The sequence below is a fragment of the Phodopus roborovskii genome, unplaced genomic scaffold (assembly GCF_943737965.1).
Source record: "Phodopus roborovskii unplaced genomic scaffold, PHOROB, whole genome shotgun sequence".
NCBI classification, from domain to species: Eukaryota; Metazoa; Chordata; class Mammalia; order Rodentia; family Cricetidae; genus Phodopus; species Phodopus roborovskii.
In genome coordinates this window covers 5,851,617-5,867,688 of record NW_026126575.1, presented here as the reverse complement: position 1 = coordinate 5,867,688, position 16,072 = coordinate 5,851,617, and the positions used below count along the sequence as shown (strand labels likewise).

The 16,072-nt window shown below is 41.3% G+C and overlaps 1 long non-coding RNA gene across 1 annotated transcript in view; it reads right to left on the bottom strand.

Annotated features, from left to right (window-relative positions):
• The window catches only part of LOC127235961 (uncharacterized), a 291,992-nt gene that overhangs the window by 167,019 nt on the left and 108,901 nt on the right, over positions 1-16,072 (bottom strand). The gene's annotated exons all lie outside the window — the stretch shown is intronic.

The following is a 16,072-nucleotide window of genomic DNA, read 5'->3' as shown; positions in this document are numbered from 1 at the left end:
TCCAGAGACAGAAGTAACCAAGTGACCAACATGGCATAACAACCATAAAGGTGCAATATGATGCATGTAACTCAGTGATAACCAATAGCATTTTAATTGGTTTTATGGCTCATTCAACAAGAGGGAAATATTGCCTAGTATTAGACATCCAGCAACTACCTGGGGCTAGTAAAGCATGGATCTTGGAGGAAAATCTACAACTATCACTTTACTAATCCCTTCCCTTATATTCCATTACTATGTTTATTGTAGAGCTGTATCCATTCCAACACCATGATTGGGCACATGACAGAGTCCTGACCAATCAGAACCTCATCCCAGGCTCAGTGGTTGACTGGTGACCCAGACAACACTAATTAAGCATTATCTGTGGACTTTTGTTGGAATGTGTCATAGAAGTAATTGGGGATGAATAGAGGCATGAATGTTTGCTTTTCCACATGCTGTGAAATATAAATAATATATAATATAAAGTCAAAGTCGATAGAAACAATATAAAATCTGGGGCCTCTATCTAGTTAAAATCTGTACAGAAGAGAAGTGGGTGCAAAGGGAATTGAAAAGATTTGGAGAGGCCATCCTGGTGACATCTGCTTAAATTTTCTGTGTTAGCCAGTGGTACCTCTAATTCTTCAAGCCCATGAGCCAGAACATTTCAGTTTTCAGACACTTCCAACAAAACATTCCTAACTCCAGCTACCCAGAAGAGCATCTGACTGGAATACTTAGCCTCCCAATAGCCAACTGAATGGAATCCTTGCAGACTCATCTGTCCACACGATAAGTTACTAAAACCAAATTCAAGTCCATAGTTGTTTCTTCCTGGGTTCCGAGGTAGCACTTGACACATATCTGTTGAAGACTCACAGAACTTTATGTTCTTCTCTAGTCCATGACACAATTGTAGGGAGATACATTGTGGTTAAAGAAATGCATGTGGCAGCCAGAGTCATGCCTGATCTTTGCAAGGCATTGAAAACTCTGATAAACCTGCTGATCTGTCCAACCCATCTACTGAGCTGTTCCCATGGACTGTTTGTCATGTGTGTGGGATAGAGATGTTTGAGATAGGCACTGCATAGAAATAATAAGATTAAAAGTTTCCCTTCTAGCATCTTCTTATTGGCCCTTATGTAAACTTGTCTTGGATTTCCCCTCCAAGTAGAATATATGACACTTCTTTGTTTACATGACCAGTTTATAATTAACTATTTACTAATTTTCATACAGTCCACACAGTAAAAGATCAACAGAAGCTATGCCTGTGGAACTCACAACCAATTGGAACAGGGATGAGGGTCTGAAGTGGGCCAGGTCACTGTTTCCTAGAAAAAGAACAGTGTTGACTAAGTCATTTCATGTGGGTGGAGCTCCCACATGTGGCCTGGGAAGCTGTAGGGGGGAATCTCTCCCCACCATGTGAAATAAGCATAAAAAAGAAGCAGATGGATATACAGCAGAGCTGGACATTGCCTCAGGCCCTGCCAACTCTTCCCTTGCCAATTCTAGTCTTTCCCGAGCCTTCACTGTTTTTTTTTTTTTTTTTTCACACTATTACATTGTAGGGTCTTTGTGTTTTATAGTAGATAATGATTTTATGTTGATATTCCCCAAGCTGATCTCAAACTACCCAAGCTTAGGACCACTCTGTATTAATCACTCAAGTAACTGCGACTACATGTGTAGACCTGGGTAGTTTTTCATTTATTGTTTGAGTTAACCCAAGACAATACCTGGTTCATTCCCTCCCTCCCCTTAGAGAAAACCTCATACATTAGTCAAAATTTTCTTAATATAGGAAATTACCCGAATGAGACTGTCAATAGTCAGTTCCAAAACCACCAAAGACATTAATCGAAGCATCAAGAAGAAGAAACAAAGCTACCCCATATCCAGCATGCAAGAATGCATGGACCTACTCCATGGGTTCATGGAGCTGCTGAAAATGGATCCCTTCTCACAGTCTTCAACCTGCTGATAAGCTGGGAAATTTATTTCTAAGTCCCATTGCATGACTTCATATAGCGTTGGCACACCATAGAGACTGCCAAGTTCAGATACCATGCTTGTGTCATCACTGACATGGAAATAAGTGTTCAGATGATCAATAAAGCCAGTGTCCCTTCTAAGCACATCAGGTGGTTTGACAATCCTGTTTCTACATGGCCTCCATGGAGTAGGAATTCCCCAAGTTGGGTCATTAAGAAGAAACAGGCATGATGATTGTGTCAAAACACATTTGGGATTTTTCTTCTCCAGTTACTGTTGTTCATTGGTATTTGTGTAAGATAACAGATCTTGGGTTATGAAACCTACATTTCCTGCCTGTTGTTGTTTCAAACTCACATGGTACAAGGGAGCATCATCACCTCTAACATACAAATGAATTAGCATCATCATAAAACCATCTACCTTTGGTTCTTTTCAGCTGAGATGAACCATTCAAAACAATAGGAATTGTTTATTTTGTCCTTAAAACAATGACCTTTCACTTGCCCTAATTATAAGATGATCCACTCATTACTTGACCCTTTCTTAAATGTCTAGATAAAGTCACGGATGTCATGTTAATGACATCTACAGATGATACTAAACTGGGAAATGCTGCTTTTATTTTTAAAGACAATGGTGTATAAAGCAGCCAGACACGACAATATCGGTAAGAGAGAATGAAATGAAAAAAGTTATATTCATAAGAAAGAGAATAGGGGTTATGAAAAATTACAATAATACCATTTACAATGTAGGGGTAAAGTGAGCTGCAGACAGATAAGCCCTGAGAACTTCTCATATCTACATGGACACATAGTGGACAGCAATTAGAAGTTTGAATACCCTGGGGAATGAGAACTGAGCTATTTTTAGTTCCACAAGCCCGGGCATTGTGTCTCAGAACAGATAGTCTTTTCTTCTGAAACTTTAATAAGGCCGCACCTGGCATGGGGCGTTTGGTTCTGGAACTGTACCAGAATGACATAACACTTTAAAATGTAAATTTTCAGGTTTTTGTTCTTCTAAGAAAGAAATGCAGCCATCTTTATTTTTTCCTTTGACAACACATCAACTGCATTTGTTGATTGGCTCATAACTGAGCATATCCAAACAAAATGTGGATGCCTAGTAAGTAAATTATCCCCAGATTATCATTTCCAAGCCCAAGCTCTGGCCTGCTTCCCATATGCCTGTCGAAGCCTGCCCACTCCTCAGTGTTTGCCATCTCAGTTACTGAACTCTGTGACTCCAATTGGTCCAACTTTAGAGCATTCTGAATGTCACGCTATAAACAACACATCATATTCAGAATCAATTACTATTAGCTATCCCTGCAAATAGACCCAGACTATAATCACATATCATACCTACCACACTGATGCAGATCACTTGAGCTGCCTTCTCAGAAGGTCCTACTGAGCCAGTAAGACCCTAGAGGTCTGCCACCCCTTGCTTCACTGTTCACATTTTCTATTCGTGCCTTTCATTCTCTACCCCACCACACTTTGGCATCCCCGCTGTTCTTATAACACCCAAGGCAAACTCTACATGTGTCTTTGCCTTGGAGATTCCTTACGCTTGGTATTGCCTTGTCTGGAAAGACACATAGCTTCCCTCCCTCAGATTTTATTTCAAAATTGCCCTTTTTTTTGGGGGGGGGGTAGGGGGATGGTATTTCATGACCATCCTAGGACAGCTATATTCATACCACATACCCTCTTTTGTCCTCTTCATACTTTATCTTTTCCTATCATTCCTTTCTCTGTCTCCAGTGCACATGACCTCCACAAAGAGGTTAAGTAGCACTTTCTAGTCTGGTCTTGTCAAGCTGGAACACTGCTCTGTGCATTGAATTGTTTTAATCCTTGGGAAGATATTCACAGAAGTGGGCAATGGCTAAAGTAAAAGTCTGCTTTAAAAATCTCAGAAATAAGGAGCATTGGGTTTCTGAGAGTAAATCTAGTGGGAAAACATTCATTGAAGAATTAGACAAGAGCCAATGCGATCATCTGGTGTCCACAGAAACTGTTGGCAACAACTCACTCAAAATACACGAGCACTATTAGAACACTGCCCAGTATCCAAAATCCCTTAAGAGATGATGTAGGTCTCCCAGGAAGATGTGACTCCAGAGTCCAAGTTCTTATGAAAAGATCGTCAAATGCTTGGGTTCAGGACTCCCATACATACCTAAAAATCAATGCAGACCTAGAATTGTTTTATTCCTGTATAATGTATTGATGTTTTACTGTATTCAAAATAAGATCTTTTACAAAATGTCTTCACTAAATTATTTTAAATAAAAATCTCACTGTATATTAACATATATATATATATATTATAAAGAGAAATTATTGTTTTCTAAAAAAATTTAAAAAAAATCAACCAAACATCTGGATGACAACCTTGGTTATCAACTTGACCACAAGCAGCTGGGCATGCCTGTGGGAGAGTTTCTTGATTAGATTATCTGAGGTTGGAAGACCTCCCTTAAATTGAGATCACTTGGGGTCAGAAGACCTATCTAAATCTGGGCCATACCTTCTGGTGGTGGCTCACATAAAAGGACATGGGACAGAGAAGGTCTTGATTTTTGCCTGGCTGCCCCCACTTTCCAGACAAGTTCATATGTCCTGTTGCTGAGACACTCCTCTGTTGGTATTGTAATCTACTTCTTCAGGATTCCAGTGTAGACCTGAGACCAGTAGCTCTCTGGGCATTTCCCAAAACTGCCCAGATTTAGAATTGGACTGATGACACAACCAGACTTGTGGACTAAACTACTACCAGATCCTTGGCCCTTCTGACAGGAGACAGCCATCGCTGGATCGGACAGCCCACAGCCTGTTGGCCACTCTAATAAATTACATATATTCATCCTATCAGTCTATTCCTTTGGAGAACCCTAACTAACACACTTGGTTAAAAAAAAAAAAGAGAGAGAGAGAGAGAGTGGTATCCATTTGCCTGTATTATTTGGTTTAATGGAAAGCAGCTTGATGATGCTATCTGCTTCTGCTTTCAATCTGCTGTGATGGGTTGTTTTGACTGAAGTCTATGAAGAAAATCCAGCTCCGTAGAGGCATAATTGGAAAAGGCAGTTAGTTTAATCTCTTTTTAAGTTGCTATAACCATACTTGTACAGCAAGCAGTACCTGACGAGTAATATTTTCATAAAGGCTAGTTGCAGAATCTGAAAGTGGATCAGTGAACTTTTCATGGTCTGTTTCAGTAGAAGCTGTGTCTTTCTTGCATCTTCAACTCAGGAGAGGTCCCTTTAATGTTGTGTAGCAGCATTTGAGGATACCGGTTCACTGAGTTTCACCAGTCTTCCCAAAATTGTTTTTAGAAGTCACCCTTTTAATATCACCACAGCTCTCATTTAAAAAGGCCTTAAGAGGTGAAGAGTTGACAAGGTCCTTGTTGGAGCCACATGTTTTCTAAAATTCTATTTTTTATGTACAAATTTAAATCACATTATTGATGACTATATGTGGTTGACCCAAGGGCCTTTATAATCACTGATATCATTTCTAGGCATTAGCTTCCAGATGCAGTCATGCTTATCTTCTGATACTTTGTGTGCCTGTGTTTATGTAAAATCCTCATATATCTAGAGAAAAAACTACTTCAACTCCATGATTAATAATGCTAATAAAAAATTAAACATGTTGCTGAGGTAAAGACAGCTTTATTCATCCTTGCTCCTGACTCATGGCTGCAAATGCCAATGCAATAAAAAAGATAAATAACATTTTAGCACTATTGGGAGAGTTGTTGACCACTTGCCCCTTGCAAAGACCTCGGGCATCTCAGAGCATGTACAGGCAATTCACTCACTGGGGACCGATGCACGGTGCTAAACAACTTTAGAAGCCCACAGTCTACCTTACACAAATTGTACCATTTGCCTCTCCAGGCTGCAGTCCCATCATAAAACAAAGATATATATCTAATATGTGTATATACATATATATGCACACACATACACACACACACACACACACACACACACACACACACCATGTATCACTCTGGTTTTGCAAACTTATCATGGCAACTTAGAACATTCATAAGTTAAGTTCTTGGAAAAATTCTTGGAAAGTGGTATTTATGACTAATGGTCATGTCTAAGCCAGCAGAGATGTTAGAGAGAAATTCCAGTTTGCTTGCTGCATCACACTAGATGTGTGTGCAGAAGACCACTGCAGAGTGGACTTCAGTGTGGCTGTGGTTGCAGGAAGGAGCAGAGGAGCAGCTCATTCTCTTCAGTTGGCCAAGGCCTTTCTGGTAAAGTTCTGGACGACTATGGCAGCAGTCAGGTGAAGCTGAAGTTCTGAAGACTACTGTTTTGGGGTTCTCAAGGTACTGTGTGACCCAATATAAATTCTCTGAACTGCTGCTCTTTCCAGTGTAATTTTAGACTCAGGTAATGAGAACATCCTGGGAGGTTGCTATGAGAATTAAATAAGATAATATACAGGTATATGCTTAGTAAAACATGTGCCCCAAATAAGTGTTCAACTAATGGTTAGCTTCTTGTTCTTATGATAACAGGGCTCAGTAGCTAAAAGTACCTGCTGCCAAGCCTGGTGACCTCAGTTCAATCTCAGGGACCTACACAGAGGAAGGAGAGGACCAATTCCTGGAAGATGTCTTCTAATTTTCACATGTGAGCCTTGGCTTGGAGATACACAGAGGTACAAAATCAGTCACCAGTCAATCAATGGACCAATGTGACAAAAAAATAATAATAGGCCCATTCTGTTAGGTTCTGATCTCAGTCCAGTATCACTTCCTCTGGGAAACTTTTGTGGCTGTCCCACGAAGGTTGTCCATTTCCAGACCTCACTGATCCCTGCACCCCTCCTTCCCTAGACATACAGCAACAGCAGTGCCACATCTCGTTATACATGTGACTAAAAGTTTGCCATACACACCAGGCTCCCAGTTCAATGAAACTAGACAGAGTCTGTTTGGCCTCCTATTATATGCCTGGTGCTGGCTCAGGGCCCAGCCCAAAGCAGGTTTCAATAAGTACTTATTGAAAGAATGAATGAAATAACCAATTTACTAGCTTGGCAAAGCATAGTTTTACTCCATTATAATTCTCTCTGAACTTCCTCTAGCACTTGAGACTCCAGCGTGGCCTGTGGATTTCAGCCCTGACTTCAGACCTACAGAGTTAAAAGCTTACATTTTAACACAGTCCCAAGGTAAAGTCTCTGTTCAAAGTACTGACCCCCTGCTTCTCTTCTTCCTGATGGATAGAGAAAAGAAGTCTCAGGGCAGCAGAGAGAGAAAAGAGGGAGGACAGAAGTGAGGAAGTAAAGCAAAGAAGAAAGAAGACGACTCCCAATTCCTGGTGAGGAACAGCCCTCCCTTCGGCATTTCCATTTCCAGGTCCATTCCATTCCAAATACAAACACTGCTACAAACATCGGCATCTCCAAGCCCCAGCCCATTCTTTGTTCAGCCAGCTCTCCTCTCATTTTATGTATATTGTTTTTTTGTTGTTGTTTGTTTGTTTGTTTGTTTTCTCCAGAAGACTATTTTAGTCTAGGCCAAATAATAAATTATAAAATATTCTCCCGAGGCTGAAGAAACACCACCCATGCCCACTCCTGGATAAATATCAGCAGACCATGTTTTGATGTTGCCAACTTTGAATGCTTGCTTGTCCCTTGCAAAGCACAGCAAAAACTTCTCCATTCTAGCACCAAAGCAAAACTTGGGCAACACAGAGGAATTTTAAAGCAAACAAACAACTTCCTGCTGCCTGTTTGACAGCACCCCCCACCCAGGGGGTGGGGTACCTAGCTCTCTCTGTAATAGGAAGGTTATTGGCTTCTGAATTTATCCCCACATATACATGGAAAAGCACACCTAGAGATTTGATGAAGGCTCCATTTCCCACGCTCAATCTTCCTCACATTGTGGGGCCTGGCTTTGGCATTCCCTATACTGTGGTCCCTGTTCTCCAAGGAGGAAGCAGGCCTAGCCAGAAGCCAAGCTGCATTTCAGCTCTAGGGTCATCCCAAGGTGAGCTGACCTGGCTAGAGCCAATGGGACAGGGTTAACTGGCAAACAGCATGGGGCTGCCAAACACAGACTGCTGACTTCCCCAGAGCTGTTGCTTGCTGAGCTCCTATCTTTGGCTTGTTTTCTTCTCTCTCCTATAGACACACAGGAGACCTGCCTGCTAGGAGAGCTGCTCCTAGGTTTTCAGAATCAGCCCCAAGTGTAGTTTGTAGTGTTGTGCCAGTGAGTCTTCTAACCCTTCATTTAGGTTCTCCTGGTTTCTCAGGCATGGGCAGACTGAGAAGAAAATGCCTGGGGTTACAGAAAAAGATGGAGACCCAACTAAAATTCAGGCTGTGCTGACCTTGTACTCTACCCAGATGAGCCTGGGGATTTCTCCTCCATTTATACATATCAAAGTGCACAGTTCAAGGGCTGGATGACTCTAAACCTGATTCCTGGCTTTAATATTGCTAGCATTGGGCCTTTTGCTAGATTATGTTTTACTATCAAAACCTGGTTTCTGTATCATAAATAATATGTGAATGGTATCCCTTTGTTATATTTTGTAATGACAAAAGGTTGTGTGTTAGCCAACAAATCTGGAACATAAACAAATCTTCAGATGTGTTCATTGGCATCTCTCTCTCTTTTCTTCTGGTTCTATTGTATTTTCCTTGGGCCTAGAAATGATGACTGATGGTAAGGCAGAGATAGTTCAGTTGGTAAAGAACTTGCTTTGCTGTGTATGTATAAGGACTCAGGCTCAACCCCTAGTGCCCACATACAAACCTAACAGCAGTAGGGCACACTTATAGTCCCAGATTTTGGGAGGGGAAGCCAAGATGATCTTGCTGGCCAGCCTGTTTAGCCAAATCAGTGAGCTCCAGGTTTGGCGAGAGAGCCTCTCTCAAAAAATAAGATAGAGATTGAGGAGAACAGCCAGGGTTGACCCATGCACATGCATGTACACTCACTGGAACACTTACACATTCAGAGAGACAAAAAAAAGTGCTGATGGGAATTGACAGGAAGAAATGAGGGAGGATCAGGAGGAGAAGAGAAAAAGCAAAGAGTCTGAGCTGGAACTGATCTGCAAATGGGACTTACAGACTTACAGAGAACATGGTTGTCTAACTCACTGCATCTCCAAGGTTATAAGGTTAAGCAGGATTTATTATTATTATTATTATTATTATTATTATTATTATTATTACTACTATAAAATCTACCACAGGTTTGTCTATTTTCCAATCTCTTCCCTTTACCTATTTAAGAATTATTTTTAAAAACTATTGGTTTTCTATTGAAACATGTTTCTTTTCTTCCATCCTTGAGTTTCACTTGGTCTTTATGAACTCACATGACAGGCTCATGGTCAAAGCTTTTGGCCTTGTTCTAAAGGCCCAGGGGTCCTGGCCCAAGGAGGCATCTTACTGTAATCAAAGGATGGTTGTGTTATCAACAAAGTGGCGCCCAGAGAAAATAATACTTGGGAAGATTGATGGGAAAACACACAAAGGACTCTTCACCTGTGGACTTCTTGGTGACAGGCAACACAGATAGTCTGTGACTGTCTCTTTGTAACAGAAAGAGAGAACATCGGTCCCAAGACAGTTTTTGACCCTCTCATCCTTAGACATTGGTGTCTCAGGGAGGAAAATGCTAGATAATCAGAAAGAGAATTTCCCTCTAGCCTTCTGGGGCATTGGTGATGATGGATTGAGTTGGTTTTCCTGGGAATATGGTAAAAAGATTGGGCATTGTAGCCTGGTGAATGAGCTACAGAAAGACTGTGCATTGGCTAAGAGTGTCATTGAAATGTTATTCAGATGTTTAAAGTTTATTCAGAAAGGACTTACTAACTTAGAATCAACCACTTACAACATCTTGCAGGCAGTTAGCCTGTTGAACTAATGAATGTGCTATGACCAGTCATCTTAGTAAACACTAATTTTGTGAAAAGCAGCAAGAGCTGTCTACTTACTTCGGTAGTTGTGCTGAGCCACAAGTGGTACTTCCTGTAAGTTTCCTGGTGTACTACTAAGAAACATGGTTAGAGGGGCTAGAGAGATGCTGGGTCAGGTGCTAATCTGCCTGTGTTGCAAGTATGAGGATGTGAGCTTTATCCCTAAAACCCATGTTTTAAGAGCCTTTATGGCATGCATTTGTAACACCAACATTGGAGAGGCTAAAACAGGCACACCCCTGGGACTCATTGGCCCATCAAGCCTACTTGACTCACTAGCCTACTTGGCAAGCTTCAGACAAGATAGACTCTGTCTACAAACCAAAACAAAGAAACCAAAACAGAAAAGGGAGACAGACAACACCCAAGAAATGACAGAAGAGGCTGTCCTCAGGCCTCCACATACAAGCATACACACGTGCACAGCATGTACTCATACACATACACTGGAACATGCAAAAGAATTTACAAAGCAAAAAGTGGACTGGTGCTGTACATTGGTATCACCCAGGGGATCCAATGTCCAGGTCACACACCATGCCAGTGAAACCCAAGGCTTTGATAGATGTGAGGACAGGCTTTGTTCAAAGTGTTCAACATGAGTCTAATGAGAAACCTAGTTACACTTTCTAATGTTCTAATATGTACCAGAGCTACAGCTTAAAGATGGTATGAGTAAAGTAATGGTGGCCAGATCTATTATCATTTTAAAGGACTCAGCCAGGACTCTTGGCAGTGATGGATCCTGGGAAATTTGGAAGACAATCAACACTGTTTTGATATATTTCATGAAATATAGTATGAAAAGTCAAATTTGCCTAAAGTGTCAGCACTTCAGGAAGTATAGGAGATAAGCCACAACCTTGATCTTTAAAACAAACAAACAACAACAAAACAAAACAAACTTTGCTTTTGCCTGTGTTCTCTATTCTAGGCACAATAAACAGCACTAATGATGTGTGAGAGAGGATGAAGATGACAACAGTAACATTACTACAAATAGCAACAGCAACTGACATCCACAGCATGTCTGCACTGGTCAGCTACTGTGCTAAGCACTGCTCCTTTAGTCATCTAATCATACTGGGTAAACATTACCAGTATTTCCTTATTACATAAGCTAAGTAAAGAGGTCAAATCACTACCTCAGTCTATAGAGCCAGCATATGTCAGAGGAGAGGTTTTTCAACCCCCAATATGATCTAAAACTTGAATTTCCTTAATCAATTTTAAAATTCTATTTTGGCACCATCAGAAACAAAATTCTATATAAACAATACTCTATATAAAGCATTTGCTGATGTTAACAAGTTCATATTTCTGAGCCTGGCAGAGAACATGGGAACTTGGTGGTTTTAACAAAAAACTTTAGATGTCACAAAAGTCAGGACACATTTTACTCACTTAGGTAGAAAGGATGATGGTAACTTACATGTGGAGGATATTTTTAGAGGACGTAAAGACTGACGAGGAGCCTGCCAGACAGAAACTAAAGGAAGTAAGCCAAAGGGAGTGAAAGACCACACAGACAACAATAAAAGTCTGCAGTGTCTTGACAAAATAAATGCCTAGCCTAGATCACTAATCCTCATGATTTAGTTGAACTGAAATCACTTGCAGGCTTTTTCAATGAACTAAGGAGCCAGCCAAGTCCCAGGGCTTCTGATGAACTGAAAATTTGCATTTCTAGTGAACTCTCATATGCAGCTTTGGACTGCTCTGCAGAGAACTTCTTTCCCAAACCAAAGAACTGTCTGGATGCCCCCCACCCCCACCCTACACACACTGCTTGTGTACAAACGGGAGAGAGAGGCCAGGGTCAGCAAGTCCCACTCCAAAATTCCCAGTAGACCTGAGGCTTTCTTTGCCTGCAAGGAGTGGTAGTGAAATTTTACTGTTGGTTTTGGGAGCAATTAATACTGAAGCTGTCCAGTGGGAGGAAATGGGAAACCACAGCTTGAGGCTGAGTGGAGGGAACCTGGGATTTTATGGTGTTTCTGTCCCCTCAGTGCCCCTATTCACAGGCGGGTGAGGGCCTGAGGCAAAAGAGTTGAGAAACACTAGTTCTTTTGTTGTGGGAGTGAGGAGGGTGTCCGATTTGCAGGGAAATAATGTTTTCACAATTCCTTCTCCAATTTTGAGGCTGCATCTGCTGACTACGGCTGAATTTGTATGCTTGTCTCAAGGTGCTTCTGTGGACCTCAGTGTCCACAGACACTGTGGGGAGGGATAAGCAGTAATCCTAGCTGGGAACGACAGGAGCAAGACCAGGCCAGGCTCTATGGATGCAGCTGGGATGGATGAGAGCCTTGGGAAATCCTTCCACTTCTAATTCAATTTCTATGCTGAGTTCTTATTTTCCAGGATGGAAAAACTCTCAACTCTGAAAGGTCAGCCTCCAAGTATTGAATCTCCCTCTCAGACCACACCCACTGACTCCCACAAATCCTTGCTGTTCTGAAGGTCAAGTCTATCCAAGAACTGAAGAGCAGGAAGTTTCTGAGCTTGCTCTTCCTTTCGGCAGGTTGCTTTGCTGGCTTACAGTCATCAGCTGTGTTAACATCCCTGGCAGATCCTCTCTGTACCCGCCATTATTGGCATGGAGGGTAAGGAAAGTAGGGCATTGGCTCCTAGGAACCAGGAAAGGAGGTAAAATGGAGACATCTGAGTTCTGTGTTTCATCTCTGTGTTCATTTGTGCTGTCGTTTCTTTTTGCTCTGCAGAAGTCTTATGGGAATTTATCAAAATCTACTTGGCAGTCCCCTTGGGTACTAGACTATTATGGTCCCAGAGACACTTAGCTCAGGATTTTCATTGTCCTAATGTTGAACCAAGAAGGAAGAGTCTGACAACAATTATCCAGAAGACAAATACTGTGAGAGACAGTACAATCACGGCTCCTTTTCACAAGGGACTGAAACTCTTGCTGCCCGAGTTAGCAAGGCCCACACTTTCTTTCCAGAGATACAGTATTTTTGTCATCATGTCTATTTCACACAAGAACACAATTAGGGGAGATTGCCTCAACAGAGGAAGCTGATTAAGTTCACAGATTTATTGCAAAACCATTTGGGAGTTGTGGAAAATGAGTTTCACTGCTAAGCTGCACCTTGAATTATCCAGCTATAACAGATCATAAAATACTCATAGTCTTCCATGTAATTTACTCATCTCAAGGGAGATGCCAAATGCTTCTCCCAGGCTCTTAGTACCTTCCCAAGAGTCCAGTGAGTTTATGGGATTGGGGGGGGTAGTTCTGACCCTACAGTAGGGTTGGGCAGATAGTGCCATGCTGCCAGGATACATGTCACTATAGAAGACTGTACTTTGCAGAGCTTGCAAGCCAGTGGGTGGGTGAGCCTCATTGTATTTGAGTCCCAGGAAAGCTGTTGTAAATAGAACTGATGAAAACAGAATCCATTTTCAATAGCTACGAAGACAGCATTAATGATGCACTTTTGACCCAGATGCCCAAAGTCCCAGAGAAACAATCGGAAGCCATACTTCAAAATCCCTGTTTTAATGAGGGTGTTGACACACTCAGTTTTGGCTTTCATTTATTTAAGACCGTATCTTCTGTGTTCTTTCTGTCAGAATACTGTCTTTACTAGTTTCTTCAGAATATATGGGATTTTATGGCGATAAAGTTCAAGGATGCCCTTTCTTTCAGAATTCTTAACAATTGCACAAAAGGGAACAGTGCATAAAACTCTACCTGAACTAAGCATTTTTGCTTATTTTAGCAAATCAAAATTTCAAGAATACCAAGATGAGCATTATCTCATTCACCATAAGCAGGGGTTGAGTGTTGAATTGGTTTATTGAAATGAACAGTTCAAAGTGCATGTTGGCTTCAAATCCATTGTCACTCTCAAGTCTATGATCATTAACCACTAAGCTTATCTCCTTTCTGATACACTATCATGTGACTGCTAATGGATCTTAATTCGCCATTGCTTTGTTTGTCTTGTCTTTCTTTCTTCCTTTAAAAAAAAAAAGACAATTGAGTCCATATCTAGCCCTAACAGTTGATCATCTTTTGCCAGTATTTGTTGTTTTTCAGTCACAGAGCCCTCCTGATGTCGCATTAGGTAATACCTTCCCCAGCATCCCATTGTCTTCCTGCCTTCCAGGGCCTCCATTCCCATAATCACTTCAAGCATGCTCCCTAGGATTCCAGTCTGTATTTGTGCTGGATACACAGAGATGCAAGGAAATGGGCTGGTGGTTGTTTGTAATCTCTTTGGTAAAGCAAATTTGCTCTGCAAAAGTAAAGCATGTAAATCATGATAAAAATGATGTTCAGTGCCTAGAGTATTATGAGATTTACATTTCTTTCCTCCTCCTCTTTCCCTTCCTCCTCCTTTCTTTCTCCTAATCTTCTTCTACAACACTGTAATTCAGAAATGCAGGTAGTGCTGTCTTCTCTAAACAACGTGAGACCCGTGAGTCTCACTGTTTTGCTGCCTCCTGGCCATCCTTCTGCAAGAGCTGCCAAGCTCAGGGCATCACTGAAGCAGAGGCACAGAGAGAGCAGAGCAGCAATGACACATGGAGGAAACACCATCCACAGCTGAAACACAGAGGGTCAAGAGCCTGCTGGCAGGTGCACAGACGCAGAAACTTCTTTTATGATATTTATATTATCATGATCTTATGGTAAAATTATATAAGAGAAGAAAGATGATTGGGAACAGGCAAAAAGTGATTCAAAGTCCTTCAGCTAATCTCAAGTTAACTGTTGACCAAAACTGGGAAACATACATACACACACCCTACCTACCTGCTTGGGAATCCTGCTGTCACCTAATGACCTTTCCAATGCAGACACTTGCTCAGAAAGTGGGACTTTTGAGGCAGGCAGAATGAAGATTGCAAGTTATTATCAGTGGCCCTGACATAACAGGGGTAGAGTCAAAAAAGGAAAAATTGTGGGCTCAATTCTGTAACATTTCATGTAGCCCCTGACCTTTCCATTTCCCTTCACTTCAGTGAAGTTGACTTCTCAGACAGACTTAGCTATGTCTAAGAACACATCTGTGACAGGATTAGCGCTGCTTTTGCCCCCATGGACAGTTAGGACTAATTTGGTGTGCACCGAAGAGGACTTAGTCCTTCCTTTCTCCATGGGTCAAAGGTCCTGCATGGCTTACTGCTGTTTGCAGAGACTTTTTGTTGTTGCCTCTGCTGTTGATAAGCTCTGTGGGTTTTCCCCTTTGACCTCCAGAACAGCTTTAGAAGGTGGAAACTATCATTAGTTGTGGTTTATGGATGAATACACCGAGTCTTGTGGAGAAATGGATGATAAGAGCACTAATCTCTCCAGGCATGGCAAGGACATTCAGCTCAGGCCCCAGCATTTTGTAATCTGTACTCTCCACAGTGAGCTCCCATCCCATCCTCCATGTCATAGGATAACTGAAGGGAACACGTTTTTCCATAATCATTTCCCTGGATAGATTAGGTATGTTCTGTTCCAGAAATGTAAATAGAAAGGAAAATTGTTTGACCCATGTATTAAAAGTGAATTTGTGAGTGTTATTACCAACAACTGTAAGTTGGATCTACAATATTGCTGAGGAAAAAACAAACAAACAAACAAAACCAGGAGATCAGTTATTTCAGGAGAAACAGTAATTATATGATGATACAATGACGATAGATTCTTCTGGATACAATTGCCATGAATACCAATGCTACCTGAAGCCCAAGCCAACTTAATCTAGTTGGGTCACAGCTGATGTATTATACTTTACTGTTTCTCTACCTTACAAAAACACTTGAAATTGCTTTTTAGTCATTTTAGTTTTTGAAATAACACACACAATAAGGCCCTTTCTAAAGTTTAGGTTGTCTCATAGGAAATAATGAAAAAATTGGGAGACAAGGCCAAGAATATTAGTTGTTATGTGAAAAGACTTTAAAGTGAGATAGAAGCTTTGAGCAGTAAGATCTGGATGCGGTTCCATGGTACAGCACTTGTCCATCATAGGAAATCCCCTGGGTTCAATTCCCAGCACCTTAAGAAAGTATTGACTAGTAGAAAGAGATGAGCTATCAAGCCACACAAGCAAGGAAAAAAGTTATCCT